General features: G+C 51.5%; 1 protein-coding gene across 1 annotated transcript in view; it reads right to left on the bottom strand.

Moving 5' to 3' along the window:
• DRG1 (developmentally regulated GTP binding protein 1) overlaps window positions 1-18102 on the bottom strand; it is a 78027-nt gene extending 59925 nt beyond the window's left edge. Inside the window, exon 1 of the mRNA XM_088828341.1 lies at window positions 17969-18102. The gene's annotated coding sequence lies outside the window, so the exon portion shown is untranslated. The remainder of the gene's footprint in view (window positions 1-17968) is intronic.
• Between the last annotated feature and the right edge of the window lie 73 nt (window positions 18103-18175).

Here is an 18175-nt window from a genome sequence, read left to right as displayed (position 1 = left end):
GCATATCGTGAAACGATCACCAGGATAAGTCCAGTAAGCACCTGTCCTCACACAAAGTTATAACATTATTGACTGTGTTCTTTACGATGTATATTATATTCTTTGTGGCTTGTTCTATACCTGGAGGTTTGTACCTCTTAATCCTCTATATCAGTTTTGCCCCCACCTCCCATAGCTGGATTTTCCTTAAAAGCCCGAAGCATCCACATGAAATTTGGGGTAAGCTGCTGGGCTCTGTGGAGTGTGTGCTGCAGGCTTTGGGCCCTTTGGGGTGAGTGTCAGAGGAAGGACAAGTTGGGGAGGGAGCCTGAGCTGCACCCTGGGCCTAATTCTCAGCACAGCCTGTGTGGTGGGGTCCGTCGCTCCCCCTCCTGCAGGTGAGCAAGTGGGCTGAGAGGTGGCTGCACCCCTGCCCTGCCCCCACCGGCCCTCACCCCATCTTGTGGGAAGGGGTGCCGCCAGGATTCGCACTCAGTTCTGCTCTCTGACTTCAGAGCCCCTGGCCCCAGCTCCAGTGGCAGTGCCTCTGCACACGGCCATACCTGGCACAGAGCCGCCTCTCTTCCCCACCAGGCACCCGCGACACGGGTCTGCACTGGGAAAAAGCTGCAGAGGAAGTCAGGGTCAGCGCCAGGAGTGCCCAAGACAGTGAGGGCACTCTTCATCTTGAGACTGACCCCCTCCGCTCCCGGGCCCCCTTGTTGGTTAGTCACTAGGCCCTGCCCTGCTCTTTTGGGACCCCATGGACTGCAGCCCACCAGGCTCCTCTGTCCATGGGGTTTCACAGGCAAGAATTCTGGAGTAGGTTGCCATTTCCTTCTCCAGGGGATCTTTCCCATTCAGGGATCCAACTTGCATCTCCTGCTTGGCAGGCAGATTCTTCACAGCTGAGCCACCGGGAAGCCTGGGTCCCTCTGAATGAAGATGCTTGTGCACCCCCAGCAGTCTGGTGGACTTGTCTGCGCAGACATGTCACATCAGGGAGCCTGTCCAGCCGCTCACTGCCTGGTGGTCTGGTCAAGAACAGGGGCACTGGCCTCGCCTCCCCATGGTGGTGATAACCCACAGTGGGGGCCCTGTGGCACCAAGGGACCCCAGCACATATGGCCACCAAGAAAAGTGACCACCGACAGCTGGGGGTGGGGGTGCCTGTGGCAAGTCTCAGGAGGTGCTTCTGAGATTCTTCCACAGCCGTGGTGATGCTCCACGCCTTGGCCTCCTGACTGTGAAGCGGGGACACAGCACTGACCTGGGAGGTTGTATCGAGGCTGAATCACACACATCGGGTGCATCCCTGGGCGTGAGTGGGCCCCAGGCCTTCCCTGGCCCCCTCTGTTGCTACTCTCTGCCCTTTTCTCTCTAGAGCCTTGTTAGGTCCCCAGAACTATTAGTAACTGTCCACATCGGCTCAGTTCCTTCAGACTCCCCGCTCCAGTCCTACACTCTCTGCGGGGGCTGCGCGGAGCACAAGCCCCTACTGGTGCGGACCTGCAGTCACAGCCCAAACTTAACGAGTAAGCGCGACACCCGCCACACTGAGTGCCAGGCGCCCTTCTGAACACTTTGCACGTATACGCCCGTTTGCCCTCACAACCTCCCAAAGAGGCAAGGCTGTTCTTACCCTTCAACAACGTGCCCAGAACACACGGCCTTACAGGGCCTTAAGTGGTGCGGGGCGGGGGCGGGACGGCCCTGCACTGGGGCGTGTCCTGGCCACCAGGCTCCACACTCCCCACGCCTTCTCAGCACCTCTCAACTGGCCCAGCCCCGAGCCTTTTCCCTGCAACACCCGCCACCTAGAGGCTCTTCCTCCACGGTCCTGGGCACCTGAGTCTTAGTGGCTCCGTGGCCGCCTTCACCTCTGCCCTCCCCTGACCTTTCGCAGTGCCGCACCAGCCCCCTTCCCCGGACTTTCTCCAGGGGCTCTGGCTCTCGGTGGGCTCTGAGACGGCCAGCGGGGTGAGAGTCCCAGTACCACCTCTTTCTAACCCGGTGGCCTCTGGCAGGCACAGCTCTTACTCTCGAGGCTGCTGTGAGGATTACACAGGCTGGTACTTGTGAAGCAGCACATCAGGAGACATTCAGAAGGCTCCCTCCTAGCTCACCTGCATCAGGCTGGTACTTGTGAAGCAGCACATCAGGAGACATTCAGAAGGCTCCCTCCTAGCTCACCTGCATCGTCCCTTCCACCAGGCTATACCCCCACAAAAGCACAAGAGTGGGACCAGCAAATGTTTTCTGTGAAACAGGAGGGAGCACAGCTTCAGCTCTGAGAGCCACGTGGCCGCTATAAGGAGCAGTCAGGCACAGACGTGGCTGGGTTCCCACAAGCCTGCATCCACGGACACTGAGGTTCGAACATCATATGCTTTTCACGTACAAGATATTCTTCTTTGGGTTTTTTTTCCCAACCAATTAAAAATGTAAAGATCATTCTTAACTCATCTGTCTTACAAAACCTGGTGCATGCTGGCTCCCATATAGCCCGAGTCAGCCGACCGCCACTCAAGACCAGCCTCTCTTCCTGTTCCTCTGGCCTCCCCTGGCTTCAGAGTTCAGACTTCTCTCAGACTTGGGGCCAGCCAACTGCGGGCTCACAGTTTATGTGAGTAAAATGGATCAGACACCCAGAGCTTGTGATTTCTTGGTCTGCTGATCAGTCCATTGATCCCTGCAGAGCACAGTGCCATGTCCCCCAAACAAGGTCATTCAAAGAACTCCAGGCCCCATACAAAGGAGCACCTACTGTGCCCAGAGCCAGACCTGCCTGCCCAGTTCTCTGGTCACCTTGTTTTCATTCACGTCTCCTCTGGGGGAAGGGGCGGGGCAGAGGAGGCAGGTCAGAGGGAATAGGGTGGGCGGGGAGCCTGAGAAGTGGGGAGTGAGGCCAGCTCTGTCCCCATATGCCCCAGCTTTCTCCCTGGCTTCCCCAGAGGCTTGTGCTCACAGGCACCAGGGAAGAAGGGCCAGGTCTGGCAGCGAGCTCAGAGTTTCAGTTCTCTCCAGTATCCCTGCAGGAGGAAATTCCACGCCCTGCCTTCTCTTATGCTAGGTGGCCACGTCAGACTCACCCTAACGCTATCCCCAGGGCCCCGCCAATTCCCGCCAGTTTTCACATTTGAGCCCAGCCACCCAGTACCTGGCAGCAGGCCTCCAGAATTCCCGTCTTCACACACCCCGCCTCTGCCCCGCTCTCCGTGGCCAGGGCCTGACTCTCCCGGGCCCTCCCGAGGTGCCTGCTGGACCCTGGGAGCTGGTCCTCACTGGAGAGGTTCAGGGGCCAGGATGTCTGTCTGATTCTGCATCTCCCACTAAACTGTGTGAAAGGAAATACCAAACATTCACCTCAGAGACGAATCCATCCTGACCATACAAGGCTCCTGGAGGATAAGGCCGCTGAAGGGAGCCACCACAGGAGGACCATGCACCTCTGCTGCAGGGAAAGGCTGCTGCCTGCATTCCGTACAGCACCCCACGCGGGGCCAGGCCACACGGGCAGGAGCCAGGCCTGCAGCGCTGAGGGCGGGCCTGCGGGATCCTCCACACCTCCCTCCTGCTAGTGCATTCCTTCTCCTCTGCCTCTCTCCTCTCCCGGGTCGGAACCCATGCCCTGAGCCTGCCCCAACCCCATGACGCTGCTCCAGGCACACTTCAGCCATAATGGGTGCCGCGTGGTTCTTCCAGAGGATTCCGGCCTCCGTCACTCTCAGTAGTCTTCACATGGCATTCTTGATTCTTGGAAACCTTTGCTTCTGTTTACATCCATTCGAGTGAGTAATCTTTCAGATTTCAGCTTAAAAACTGCCCGGTGTCCACACTGAGGAACACAGATTCCACGCGCGGCAGGGCCTGTTTTCTTCTTTTTGAGCTTTTCTTTGGATGATGATGAACTATTTGCCTTTTCGTGTTATTTCCATCTCCTGTCTACATGAGGAGCTCCGTTTTTTAAAAGAAAACAATTCTATTTATTCATTTATTCGGCGGTGCTGCATCTTCATTGCTGCCCGGGCTTTTCTCTAATTTCTGCGAGTGGGGGCTGCTCTCCAGTTGCTGTGCGTGGGATTCTCATTGCAGCCACTCCCCTTGTGGAGCACAGGCTCCAACAGTCACAGCATGTGGGCTCAGCAGGTGCGGCTCCCGGGCTCTAGGGCACAGGTTCAGCAGTGGTGGTACACGGGCTTAGTTGCTCCGCAGCATGTGGGATCACCCCAGACCAGGAATTGAACCTGTGTCTCCTGTATTGGCAGGTGGAGTCTTTCTCACTTGAGCCACCAGAGAAGCCCATGAGGAGTGCTTCCTCATCTTACTCAGCTATGGTGGCCCCTTGCCTGTGCGGCTTTCCCTGCCCTCTGAAGGAGGGAGGCAGCTTCATCCTCACATCACTGCTCTGTGCCATGCAACGTGCCAGGGGCCTCAAGTACCTCAACAGCCCCGTGGTTGAGTAGTAAGTTCTGTTTAATCTCACAGAGGCCCAGAGAGGTCAAGTAATTGCCAACGTTCACACAGCTGTGCAGTGGCAGAGTCAAGACCCGAATCCTCAACTGTCTGACCGTGGATCCCAGGGCCCCATCCCCTAGTGCCATCTCCCTGTTCTGCATAATTTCTACTTTTACATCATCCTTTTATGGATCCAGCTCCACACACGGGGCCAGGCTTCGTTGCAGACGGGGTTCGTGCAAAGATAATTCATCTCTGTGTTCCCAACACCTAGAATAGTGCTTGGCACTCAGCAATGGCTGATTCATTTGACAGATGTTCTGAAGGGCGATGTGCCAGGAAGGGCTGAACTGCTCTCACGGAGCTCGGCTGCACAGTGCAGGACAGGACGCGGGACACACACACACGCAAGGAAACGTCTGAACCTCCGGAGAGGATGTGGCAGGAGACAGGAGGGGAAGATAAAGGCTCAGGTGGTTTGGAGGGGGTCTGAGAAGGTGGTGGCCCTGCGGCAGGGGCCTGGAGCGGGCTTCGGACTCAGAGACGCAGGGGTGGGGTGGGGGGAACGGGGCGGGGGCTCTGAAAAGGGAGGACCTGGGCAGACACACGCTTGGTGTCCAAACAGCAGCTGACAATCACAGTGACAAGTGCCTCCGTGTCACTGAGGGAGAAAGGGCCGTTTCTGACCTCATGGGAGCTGCTGGGGAAAGTCAGCCAGCAGTCAGACACTGCAGCGCGGGCTGGGGCAGGCCGGGCTCTGATGTCTGAACAAAGACATCTTCCGAAGAGGGGTTCTGCAGCCAGGTTTAAATCACAAGTCTTCCCTCCCTAAAGGAATAACTCCCGCATTCACTGAGCGCGGTTCCTGATTCTCATGATGGTGGCTGGTGCAGTCTCACCCAGTACTCATTTCACAGATGAGAAAATCGAGGCTCGGGACTTCCCCGGAGGTCCTACGGCCAAGAGTCCGCCTTGCCGTGCAGGGAATCGGGTTCAATGCCAGGTCGGGGACTTAAATCCCACATGCCACGGGGCAACTAAGCCCAAGCACCACTACTACTGAACCTTCTTACTGCAGAGCCCGTGTGCCACAGCTAGAGATCCTGCATGATGCAACAAGGATCCCACGTGCCACAATGAAGACCCGATGCAGCCCATCAATTAAGTAGGGATTCCCAGCTGACTCCGTGGGTGAAGAATCGGCCTGCAATGCAGGAGATGCAGGAGACCTGGGTTGGATCCCTGGGTCGGGACGAGCCCCTGAAGGAGAGCATGGCAACCCACTCCAGTATTCCTGCCTGGAGAATCCCATGGACAGAGGACCCCGGCAGGCTACGGCCCATGGGGTTGCAAAGATTCAGACACAACTGAAGCGACTGAGCACACACAGCACCTGGGAAGCCCTAGATGTCATTAGCCATTATTATTTTTCCTTTGAGGAGCCGATTCTCTGAGATGTCTGCTGTCCCTCGAAGAGGACCCCTTCACTTGCAGAACTGGTGAATCTTTCCTCAGACCTGCTGTTCTACAGCCCCCACCCCATGCCCCATCTCAGTGAAGGGCAGCCTGCTCTCCAGGCCCTGCAGGCAGCTCCTCCTCCTGGCACAGCAGTGTTCGCTCTGCCCGCACGCCCTGCTGGCTGCGCCTGCAGCCCCGTCTGCACGCCACGCGCTCCCTGGCTCCTGCCGCTGCCCGGCCCGGCCGCTTCGCCTCCCCAGCCCGTCATCTGGCTGGCCCCCCTGCCCACACTGCCCTCAGTCTCTGCAGCCAGGCTGAGTCTTTTCAAACGTCAGTGGGCTCGTGTTAGTGGGGGTTCCGAACACTCTGATGGACTTTTCATCTCACTCAAAGCAAATCCAAATCCCTCCGCGAGGTGGACAAGGCCCCTCAGGACCCGGTCTCCTGTTCCCTCTCTGACCCTCCCACCTTCACCCGGCTCTGGCCACACGGGTCTCCTCTCACAAGCTAGCACGCTCCTACACTACTACCTCGGGGCCTTCGCACTCGCTGTGCCCTGTCTGGAATAATCTTTTTCTTTTTCTAAGTCATTCATCTACATTTTATTTATTTATTTCGGCCGTGTGGCAGGCAAGATCTTCATTCCCCAGGGATCGAACCTTCATCCCCTGCAGTGGAAGCTCAGAGTCATAAATCACTGGACCGCCCGGGGAGTCCTGGGAATATTTTTTCTCCGGGCACTCACAGGGCAGAGCCGTTCTAACTGCCTAATGTAAAACAACACATCCTCCCCTCTCTGTTTCCCCAGATTCTTCTTAAACCTTAGCACACAGCACGCCTGATGTATTAATATTATGTACTTTGTAAGTGCACGGTCTCCTTTCCCCCATCAGACAGCAGGCCACGGTCCACTGTTCCTTCCCCACCACCCTGCGCAGAGATTAACTCCTTCCAGACATTTCACTGTAGGGACTGTCTCACAGTTACACCTGCCCAAGTCCAATGGCAACGTTCGTGCCCTGGGGCTCTTCTGGATTGGGTTCCCTTCCTTATGTATTGGGGAAACTCTACACCCTGAAAGAGAACAAAAGCCCATTTTCCATGTTCAGCTCGGGGTGGAATTACCCTGGTGCTTGGGCTTAGGGGTTGGAGGGAAGAAGAGGGGCCCTGCCCTCAGGCTTGGACCACCTCCCACCCTCCTTCTGATGCCTGCAACTGGCTGGAGTCTGGTGAGATGCGTCCTGCCACAGCCCATTTCCGGGGAAGTCGTGTTGCGGAAAAGAGAAATATGTGCAGATAACCAAGAAATGTGATCAAAGGGGTGGGGAGGTGTGGAGAATTTATTGTTAATTATGGAGGGTGGAGGGAGGGGCCCCCATGCAGAAACGTGCACCCAGAGCTCTGCAGAGCTGCCACTCGTCCAAAGAGCTGGGAACTGGGGGGATGCTCCCACCTACATTCACCACCCTCCTGGCCTCGACCTCCATGGAGGCCAAGGTAGAATTCTGAAGCCCCCCACCTGCCCAGTGACTTTGTCTGACCCCGAGCTGCTGCGTCTTAAGGGCAGAAGCCCAGCTCTATTATCAGTACTGGTCTGATCCCCATGCGATGACCCGCTCATTCACAGGCCCACATGGCCTTCCGGGGCTGAGGCCCCAGCCCCCCCACCCTCCTGACCTAGGTGGTCAGTGGACCACCTTCCCTGCCCCTTCCCCAGAAAGCCAACCTTCCCAGAGCTGTTTTCCACGAGCTGCTCTCCTCCTCCCCAGACCTGCCTGGACTGGCCCAGCCACCTTAGGACAGTGTTCGACTTTTCCTTTGGCAGAGCTGGGCTCTGGCATCAACCTGTACGCAGCTGTGCACAAGCGGCCAGCAGGGGGAGCCAGGAAAACCTGGACTCTGCAGCTGGACAGAAGGGGTCGGGAGGCTCAGGTGACTTCCTCCTCATTTAAGATGCACAGAACCAGGTGCACAGCTGAGGGTGAGGTTCGGGGGAGGGGAAGGCCAAATGGAATTCATCCAGTCAGGCAACAACTCAGTATTAAGCCCCTTCTCTGAGCCAGCCTAGACCCTCATGAAGAGTAACTTCCAGCGCCTACCGTCAGGAGAGATGAGCCGGGAGAGCTCGTGAGTGGAGCTCTAGCGCCGGGATCACAGGGAAGACACATGACAGGCTCCCGGGACGCTGACCTGTTGCGGGCCAGGAAATCCCTGTGCTTCTACCAATACCAAAAACACTGCCAGAGAGAGAACGCTGGGCTCAATAAAGCTAAGAGCGACCTAAATGACAGCTCACATTCCCGTACGTGAGGGAGGCAGCTTCAAGAACAAGTAGAAACTGAAAACTTGATCAATATACTAATTTTCTTTCAAATAATCCAGTGGGGAGAGGGAGTGATGGGGGTAGGGGTGGAACAGGATTTGCCTTGTGTTGACAGCGCCATAAGCTGGGTGACAGGTACCTGCTATCTTGTTCGTCTCTCTACTTTTGTATCTGTTTGAAAATTCCCGCAGGGGAAGTTTATGTATGTCAAACAGCTGGTTGATGACTGCTACAGCCAGGTTTCACAGGAGACACCGCATTTGTTATGGAGAAAACTGGGCGTCTCTGATCACCCCAAGTCTGCATGAGCTCAGGACAGACATCCGGAAGCTGAGGACTTGGTCGGCCATCCCTCCTCCCTCAGGTCTGCTCCAGGAGCCACGAGCCTGATCCTTTAAAGAGCAGCGGAGCATGTGCACGTCCTCTCTCTGGGGTCCCTCACCTGGTTATTCACTAGAGCGGGGAAGAAGGAGCTTCAGACCTCCCTCGGGGAAACGACTGAGATGTAACGTCTGTCTTCGGTGGCCCGGTAGCAAAGCTGAGTTTGGTGAGGATGACAGGAGACTCTGCGGGCGTGAGGGGTGAATTCTGTTCCCGGATGTGTGTGGGCGCTGCACAGCCTGAAGAAGCCACATCACCTCGGGAGTGCCTGTCTGAAGGTGGGGGCGTGCTACACGCAGACAGCGCTTGCAGGGGCTTGTTTTGGCAACACGAGAGAAGTTCAAAAGATCAGCTTGTTTGCTGTTTCCCCCCATGTGTTTCCTCATATGGCTTCTCCAGGACAGTAATTCACAGAAAAGCATACAGCAAGCAGGTTGTAAGGCTGGTGCCACTCCTGACCTCTGGAGAGCTCTGGTTCCACTAAGAGGTTTCTGGACTTCCCTGGTGGTACCGTGGATAAGAATCCACCCGCTGGGTGCTGGGTGCAGGGGACATGGGTCCGATCCCTAGACGGGGAAGGTTCCACACGCTGCACTGCAACCACCATGCCTGCGCGCTCTAGAGCCCGTGCTCTCCAATAAGCGAAGCCACTGCAGCGAGAAGCCTGCGAACCACAGTGAGGAGCAGCCCTCCGTCTCTGCAACCAGAGAAAGCCCGTGCGCAGACCCAGCACAACCAAAAACAAATGAAAAAATTAAATAGTTAAAAAAGAAGGAAAGAGGCTTTCTTAGCAGGACTTCACCCCAGAAATTCAACTCACAACTGGCAGGAGGTACTAGGTGTGGGCTGAGGCAGGTGGGAGTGGTCCGAGTTTCTGTGAGGATGAACTGAAAAATACATCCAACATTCTCTGACGTCCAAGGGTGGCACCTGAGAGCTAGTGAGTCTGGGTCCAGAAGAGACAGTGCAAACAAGGCTATCTAAATAGTAAATGCCAACTCAGAAAGCAGGATGACAAAAGAGCTTGATAAACCCAAGCACAGCACAGTAGGGCAAAAAAAAAAAGACACTGCATAATTATTTTATGAGAAGGGTGTGTGTGCTCAGTTGCTCAGATATGTCTGACTCTGTGACCCTATGGACTGTAGTCCACCAGGCTCCTCTGTCCATGGCATTTTCCAGGCATTTCTTACTCCAGGGCATCTTCCCGACCCAGGGATTGAACCAGAGTCTCCCGCATCTCTTGCATTGGCAGGCAGAATCTTTACCATTGAGCCAATAGTAAATGGTGCTGAAATGGCTAAACAAACACATGTAAAATATAACACCCAATGCACAAACAACCAAAGAAAAAAAAAGACCAATTAGACTTCATCAAAATTAAAAAACTTTTGTGCATCAAAGGACTCTCAAGGGACTTCCTTGGTGGCCACAAAATGGAGAGGAAACCAAGTATTTTCTACCCCATTTCTAGATCATGTGGATTTTCGTAACCATCATCATAACAAGAGCACAATCAGAGGCTCAGCTGGGCTTCAGCTGCTGATCTGAGATGGTGGCAGTAACAACAATCCTATCAATGGTAATAGCTCTTCATACGTGTCAGACGCTCTTCTAAATGCTTTACATATGTTAACACTGTCGTGTTTACTGGAGCAGGTTTTACTCTTACAGCCAAGAGAGCACAAAGTCAGAGTAACAAGCAGTGAAAAGGCTGATGGCAGAGACACCCGAGGAACGGGAAGCTTTTTCATAAATCTGACGACTCATGAAGGTGACAAAAGGCCCCTCGGTGCTGGAAAGGACAAGGTCCTGGAAAGTGGAAGTGCCCCTCCACCACCTGGGCAGTGACAGCCTGGCTGCAACTGGGCGGAATTTCTATTTCTATTATCAGGACAATAAGGAAGCGGCTGCCAATACTGCATAAAACTCGAGAACGCTAGGCGGCGATGGCTGCGTTCCAGCTGAGCCATTAAGGTAAATGTAGAAGAAAGTTCCAGGTAGAAATGTCAGCGGGAGCTCACAGGACACACCAAGTGTCTGAAGCTGATACCTAACCTCCTATCGCTGAGGTCAGGGTCTTGCCGAGCTGGGGCCAAACTGCGTCCACTCACGGCTCCCCTGTGGCACTCTCCGTTGTTATCCGGGCTTCGCCATAATGAGACGTTCATTTCCCTCATCCTAGTGCCTCCTCCGGCCACGGTCACTCTATGAGTCTGTTTGGAATTTTTTTTCATCTCTCTTCATTTTACTGTAACAGAGTCTGGAGATTATATATTACAATGCTTATTAATATTTTCTTAAGCTATATATATATATATATTTGGGGGGAGGGCTGCTCCGGGTCTTACCTGAGGCACATGGGGCCTTAACTGTAAGCAGGTGGGATCTTTATCTGCGGCATAAGAACTCTTAGTTGTGGCATGCGGGATCTAGTTCCCTGACCAGGGGTTGAACCCAGGTCCCCCGCATTGGGAGTGTAGGGTCTTTGAGCCAGTGGACCACCAGGAAAGTCCCTAAAGGATATCTGTGACGAGGAGATGGAATGAAGCTAACTGTGGGAAAAGGTGGGCGAAGAGAACGATGCACGTGACAGTGCAGAGCAGGAGCAGGAGAAGAGAGTGACACAGGAGGCTCAGCCCGGACACAGCTGCTGCGGAGCAAATCAACACGATTCAGTGGAGGAAAATTTCAGGATTCAGAAGGCGGTACAGATTCTCCCAGCTACATACTAATTCCTGCATCCAGGACAGATTTAATAGATAAACACCCAATTTACATACTGTTCACGTAAATATAAACGCTATTAATAACTACAGCCATGTAGGACAAATTAAAATAATTCACAGCAAACACCTCAATCGTGCTAGGCACACCTGAAATGACACGGATGAGTGTTTTTACATTTTGAAGACACAGCAGAGGTTATGGCAAAAGTGCTGCCTCCCTAAAGTCCGCCTGCAGAGTCCATCATGTCACGTGACTGCCCACAGCAGGCCTAGCAACTGGCCAAGGTCAATGACTCCAGCTGCAAATCCAAGTTGTTCTTCCCTGCTTCCTCTCCCTGACAGTCTACAGCTCCTGGACTCCACTTCTGACCTCCCCAGTTTATGGCAAAAAAAAATTTTTTTTTTTTTACTTTATTTGGCTGCACCGGGGGTCCTAGTTGCAGCGTGTGAACTCTTAGGTGCAGTAGGAGGAATCTAGATCCCTGACTCAGGGATCAAACTCGGAGCCCCTGCGTTGGGAGCATGAGGTCTTAGCCTCTGGGCTGCCAGGGAAGCCTCACTGACGTATTCTTTTCAGCTCTTCCTTGACGCTCCTGGCAGCATTTGGCAATGCTGACCCCTCCCTCCTTCCCGAAACAGCTTCTCTAACTTTAGACACTCTCCTGGCTGCCAGCCACACACCTTTGGCCACATTTTCTCAGCCTTTCCGCAGCCTGCTCTTCCTCTGGCTCCTGCTTTCAGCGAGCGGCACCACCACCACCGCCCCAGACTCTGGGCCCCCCGGCTTGTTCCTGACACCCCCTCAGCCCGAGCCCTGCTCATTCCTCCTCCTCACGCGCTGCGTCTCCTCAGCCGCACTGCCTCTGTCTGTGAGGCTGGGAGTCGGACAGGTGAGTTCCGGGTGCTTTAATCCTCCCAACAAGCCTCTGAGGTAAATTTTTTACCATTTTCAATGTTCAGATTAGGAAACAGGGACACAGGGCCGTTGAGGAACTTGCCTGAGGTCACACAGCTATTGGGTGGTAGTTCAGTTCAGTCGCTCAATCGTGTCTGACTCTGCGACCCCGTGGACCGCAGCACGCCAGGCTTCCCTGTCCATCACTGACTCCCAGAGCTTGCTCAAGCTCCTGTCCATCGTGGGAGAGCAGCATTCACACCCAGGTGGCCTTGGTCCTAGGACAGGTCCACTATTCTCTCACCGAGGTCACTGCAACGGCCTCCTCTAGGTCTTCTGACTCTGCCTCGGCTTCCTCCAATTCTGCCTGCTGTGGCCCGAGTCAGCTTACTAAAACGCAAGTCTGACTCTATACTGGATCGGCCTTGTCTTTAGGACAACGCCCACATTTGGGAACCTCTATAACCTGGTCAGTGTTTCCCTCTTCGGCTTCACTTGTTGGCTTCTCAGCCTCACTTTAATCACCTCCCTGAAGGCTCCACCAGCCACGGCAACAGCCCCCTGCCAGGCTTCTGTGCATTTTCCGACCTGCCGTGAACTCGGATCTTTCCCTTTCAGATTCTACTTTTTCTGATAAGCCTTTTCTGACCTCTTAAAACCAGACCACTCGCCTCTCCTGTGAGTCCCAGTAGCAGAATCCCTAGAGTAGTGTTGACATCTCTGCGTTTTTTTAAACATTTATCTGGCCTCGCTGGGTCTTAGCTGCAGCACACAGGGTCTTCAGTCTCCTTTGTAGCGTGAGGGATCTTTAGTTGTGGCACACAGACTCTTTGGTTGAGGCGTGTGGGATCAAACCCAGGCCCCCTGCATTGGAAGCACGGAATCTCTGCCACTGGAGTATCAGGGGAGTCCCTCTCTGCAGTGTCCTGCTTGTCCACTGACACCTGATCTATCACAAGGTTGTGACCATCTCGAGAACGAGGACCTGGTAGGGCCACTGTTGTAGCCTCAGCACTCACCTTAGTGCCTGCCTGTGAACAGCGTTTAATCATCACTGAACTGATAAACCTTTATTGTCTGTCATATTTTGTTGTTGCTGCTGTTGGTCTCAAAGACGTGTCCGAGTCTTTGCAGCTCCATGGACTGCAGCACGCCAGGCTCCTCTGTCCTCCACTAGCTCCTGGAGCTTGCCCAAACTCATCATGTCCACTGAGTCGGTGATGCCATCCAACCATCTCTTCCTCGGTTGCCTCCTCTTCCTCCTGTCATGCTCTTTAACACCTACTTATAAATGCCCCTATATTGTTTTTATTTTCAAACATGCTAGTCTTATCTTCATAACCAGATTGTAATTTTCTGAAAAACAGCAAATGTACTCAGTACTTCTAAGTCGAGGTTACTGACACAAAAACGGACACATTTATTAAAAAGTGACAATTATTCAAGGCTTCATGAATGTCAACAATTCAGTGATGCAGGCACTGTTTTTCTCTCTCCCATATAAGGAAACTGAGTCAGGGAGTTTAGTCGCTTCCCTACTAGTAGCTAGTGATAGAGCTGGGACGTGAATCCTGACATTTGTGTTTGTATTCTCAACCCCTACAGTGAGAGGCTAAGGATACGTGGGATTACATATGCTAAGTAATTTTTTAGTCACTCAGTTGTGTCCGACTCTTTGCAATCCAATAGTCCTGAGGCTCCTCTTTCCATGGGATTTTCCAGGCTAGAATACTGGAGTGAGTTGCCATTTCTTTCTGGAGGGTACCTTCCCAACCCAAGGACTGAACCCACATCTCCTGCATTGGCCAGGTGGGTTCCTTACCAAGGGAAGCCCTTGGATGTTTTATTGCTTACCCTTAAAAAATTACTACTCTCTGTGGGCTTATTAGACTCTTTCCTTCACATAATTTGCTTTTCCCCTTTGTTTCATGTTGAGCACTTCGTCATGACCCAAAATGTACATAACCTAACTCACTGAAGGCCAAGCTTTAGAAACACCCTTGGAGTTTAGCTCTTTTGACTGGACTATTATTTCCTTAACAAGCTTCATAAAATCAGCCCCTGCTTAGTTTGTGATTGTACACCCAAACACATCTCAGCAAAATCTCAGTGGTCACTTTTTTCCTTTCTGGCTATGCCGCGAGGCATACAGGATCTTATTTCCCCAACCAAGGATCAATATCAAACCCATGTCCCCTGCAGCAGAATCCTGCAGTCTTAACCACTGGGTCTCCAGAGAAGTACTTACGGCCCCTTTGACAGCACATCATATGGAGAGAATATCTGGAGTCAACTCATTAGATCTCATCACAGATTTTTTTTAAACCAACATCATGGCCCTTTCACTGACAAAAAGGATTCTTAAGCCTTTTAACAGATTGAAGGCTTTCTTAGAGCTAAGTTCAAAGCAAACTGCCCGTCCTTCTTGGGAAATGCTCTCGAGGCTCCCTTCTGAGGTAACTCGGTAGCCTTGTCTCTCTGGATTCAGTTCAGTTCAGTTCAGTCGCTCAGTCGTGTCCGACTCTTTGCAACCCCATGAATCACAGCATACCAGGCCTCCCTGTCCATCACCAACTCCCGGAGTCTATCCAAACCCATGTCCACCGAGTTGGTGATGCCATCCAACCATCTCACCCTCTGTCGTCCCCTTCTCCTCCTGTCCCCAATCCTTCCCAGCATCAGGGTCTTTTCCACTGAGTCAACTCTTCCCATGAGGTGGCCAAAGTATTGGAGTTTCAGCTTCAACATCAGTCCTTCCAATGAACACCCAGGACTGACCTCCTCTAGGATGGACTGGTTGGATCTTCTTGCAGTCCAAGGGACTCTCAAGAGTCTTCTCCAACACCACAGTTCAAAAGCATCAATTGTTCGGCGCTCAGCTTTCTTTATAGTCCAACTCTCACATCCATACATGACTACTGGAAAAACCATAGCCTTGACTAGACAGACCTTTGTTGGCAAAGTAATGTCTCTGTTTTTAAATATGCTGTCTAGGTTGGTCATAACTTTCCTTCCAAGGAGTAAGCGTCTTCTAATTTCATGGCTGCAATCACCATCTGCAGTGATTTTGGAGCCCCCCAAAATAAAGTCTGACACTGTTTCCACTGTTTCCCCATCTATTTCCCATGCAGTGATGGGACCAGATGCCATGATCTTAGTTTTCTGAATGTTGAGCTTTAAGCCAACTTTTTCACTTTCCTCCTTCACTTTCATCAAGAGGCTTTTTAGTTCCTCTCTGGATTAGTAATGATTTAACACAATGGAGGTGGGTTTGGGTAAACTCCAGGAGTTGGTGATGGACAGGGAGGCCTGGCGTGCTTTGGTTCATGGGGTCGCAAGGAGTCGGACACGACTGAGCGACTGAACTGAACATGAAACCAATAGTTAAACATCCCTGGAATAGGTAGTAAAATATTAATATTATATTTCACAACGTTATCTTCAGGAAATAAACAATCCAAAGTGACTATTTTGGGTAGCGCTGTATCACATTATTATTGCAGTAATACTTACAGAAGAAATCTGAAGTTTGGAATAACTATAGGTCATAAAATATGACCAATTTGCAACAATACATAAAGCAAAATTCAAATTTGGATCCTAAGGAAAAAAACAAGACATCATCAGTGATGATGACAGGCACATCTCTGAACTAAATCTGATTTCCCCGAGGAAGGGAGGCACTGAGCCTATTATAATAGAGTATGCCTTTGAAGGACTGAGAAACAAGTCCCTCAGACTCAAAAAAAATCAAATCACCCTGATAAATGTCTTAGTTACAAGGGAGAAAAAGCAGAGATGACTAAGCTGAAAGAAATCTCTTCTGGCCTGTTTTTTATCTCTTTCAGGCAGTACTGTTCCAGATAAGTTGCACAGCACAAAACATGGTTTTGCTGTGTATCAGAGTGTGTAAGTTAGGGTAGACAGCAGTTTTTTAAAAGGAGAAATTAGATGATAAGAGCAACAGGTAAAGCAGCTTTGGGCTCCTGAGGAGGAAGTCCCGGCACCCCTGTGCGGGCACCGTGGGTAATCTGAAAATGGTACGAGTGCCGGCCTGAGCACAACGTCTCTACTGTAATCAGGAGGATGAGTATTATGATCCAGCCGAGCCGCCCTTCAGAGTCTAAGGAGGAGCACGTCATCAGACAATAACCAGGTGCTCACTGCTTACAAAGGCGACAGACCGTGATGCTGCGGGGTCAATCCGCAAGAACCCCCGGCTTCTCTGAAATCAGAACTGCGTTCCCATTTTCCCAAGCTGATACAGTTTATGGAATGAAATAAAATATGTATCATCTCTTGCAGTGGTGTAACAGTACTTAGGACTCACAAGGAAAACTGCGCAAAGAACTTCCGCTTCAGCCTTCTCCCTGTAAAAATATCCTCCTTGAAAGCAGTGTAAGCTTGCTTTAGCAAGTGAGGTACCGCCTCCCTACTCTCCCCCTTACCCAGTTCCACTGTTTCTCATAACACTTAAGGCCACCTGACATTTTCACAGATTTGTCATTTGTCTTTCTAAACTAGAATATAAGCTCCATGAAGGCAGATAGTTCAAATGTTTTGCTCACACGTATCTTCTCAGTATTTCAGTATACAGAACCTTATCGAACATGGACTTATAGGAGGCTCTTAAAATTTTTGTAAAATTAAGTGTTTAAAAAAGACCCCCAAATATGTTAGAATTATTAAAGTATAAAAATTTGGCATATCTGTGTATTTATGTCTGTTATTCCCAGTGGACACCAAGTCAGGAGTCAGAGGACCAGAAGCTTGTGTAGAGATGGAAGAGCAAGTGCAAAAACAAAGCAATGTGTCTTATTTGATGGATGGACGGAACCCACTGTCACCAAACTTCTACAAAGAGTAAACTCAATTCATCTCTCTGCCCTTTCCACATCTGAATCTGAGTGTAGTGAATTCAAATTCACTTCATGTTAGGTAGCTTAACATTAGCTTTCTTCCTTGAAAAAACTTCTGAAACTTATGTAGTAAAGTTTTTTTGTTCCCTCCTCACTAAATTACTGCCTACAAGATGCAAGCCCTCAGATGGAAACCATCTCCCATTTCTATTTTGAGATTCGCCTGAGTCACAAGGTAGTCTTGGCGAATCTGCTCCATCCCTCAGTTTATTGAGGCTGCCTGGGAACAGGCACTGCCAGCCAAACAGGAAGAGGGCCCTGTTACCTAACTCCAAAAGGTCTCAGGCGTATGGATGTGGTGAGGTTTAATAATGGATATAAATCGCTGCAAATGGATTTCCCACAGGGTGGGGGTGGGGAAAGGGCAACCATTTTCCTTAACTTCCTCTATATGAATTCATGGCTGGTAGAAAGGCCAGGCTATTAAACATAGCTGAGCAAATGTCCCAATGTCTGCAGGATATGTGTTTCCAACTGAGACCCCTAGTGGGCTCCTACTATATATGACGCTCCCAAGCCCCAAAGAGAAGCAAAAGAATGTGACTGATATGACTCTGGCAAAGTTACACTGTTTTTAAAAAAAGAGAGAGTCAGTGTTTATAAACATGTATAACCCACAAGGCCCTTTTTTTTCAAGAATGGGTATAAAGAGCTGCTTCCACCTGGATTCTCTTATCTGTGTCCCATCCAGTCTCGAGTTCCTCCAAGTTGTGTAGCTAACAGGTTCTCCCTAAGTGGTTCTGCCTTACTGACTGTAATTCCAAACTCCCTAAGCCCCCACCCCCCCAGAGATGCCTCTTGACAAAATTATTCTTTATGTACTCACACAAATGTAAACAGAAGAGATGAAAGGCCCCGGGGATGCAGCCAGTGCATGTCTCAAGCTGAACCAGTGCTAAGCACGACCTGAACTTTTCTGCCTCTCTCCGCTTGGCTGAGCTCCTCTCTTGACTCAGGGCAGAGTGACAAGCATGGCATAGGAGGCTTAGGACCCAGGGGGCGCCTTTCAGCCGGAAAATAAAAAAATAAAAAA

This window comes from Moschus berezovskii, chromosome 19, assembly GCF_049115385.1.
Source record: "Moschus berezovskii isolate FMDL1 chromosome 19, NW_MosBer_1.0, whole genome shotgun sequence".
Classification (NCBI taxonomy): Eukaryota; Metazoa; Chordata; class Mammalia; order Artiodactyla; family Moschidae; genus Moschus; species Moschus berezovskii.
This window is presented reverse-complemented; position numbering and strand designations above follow the sequence as displayed.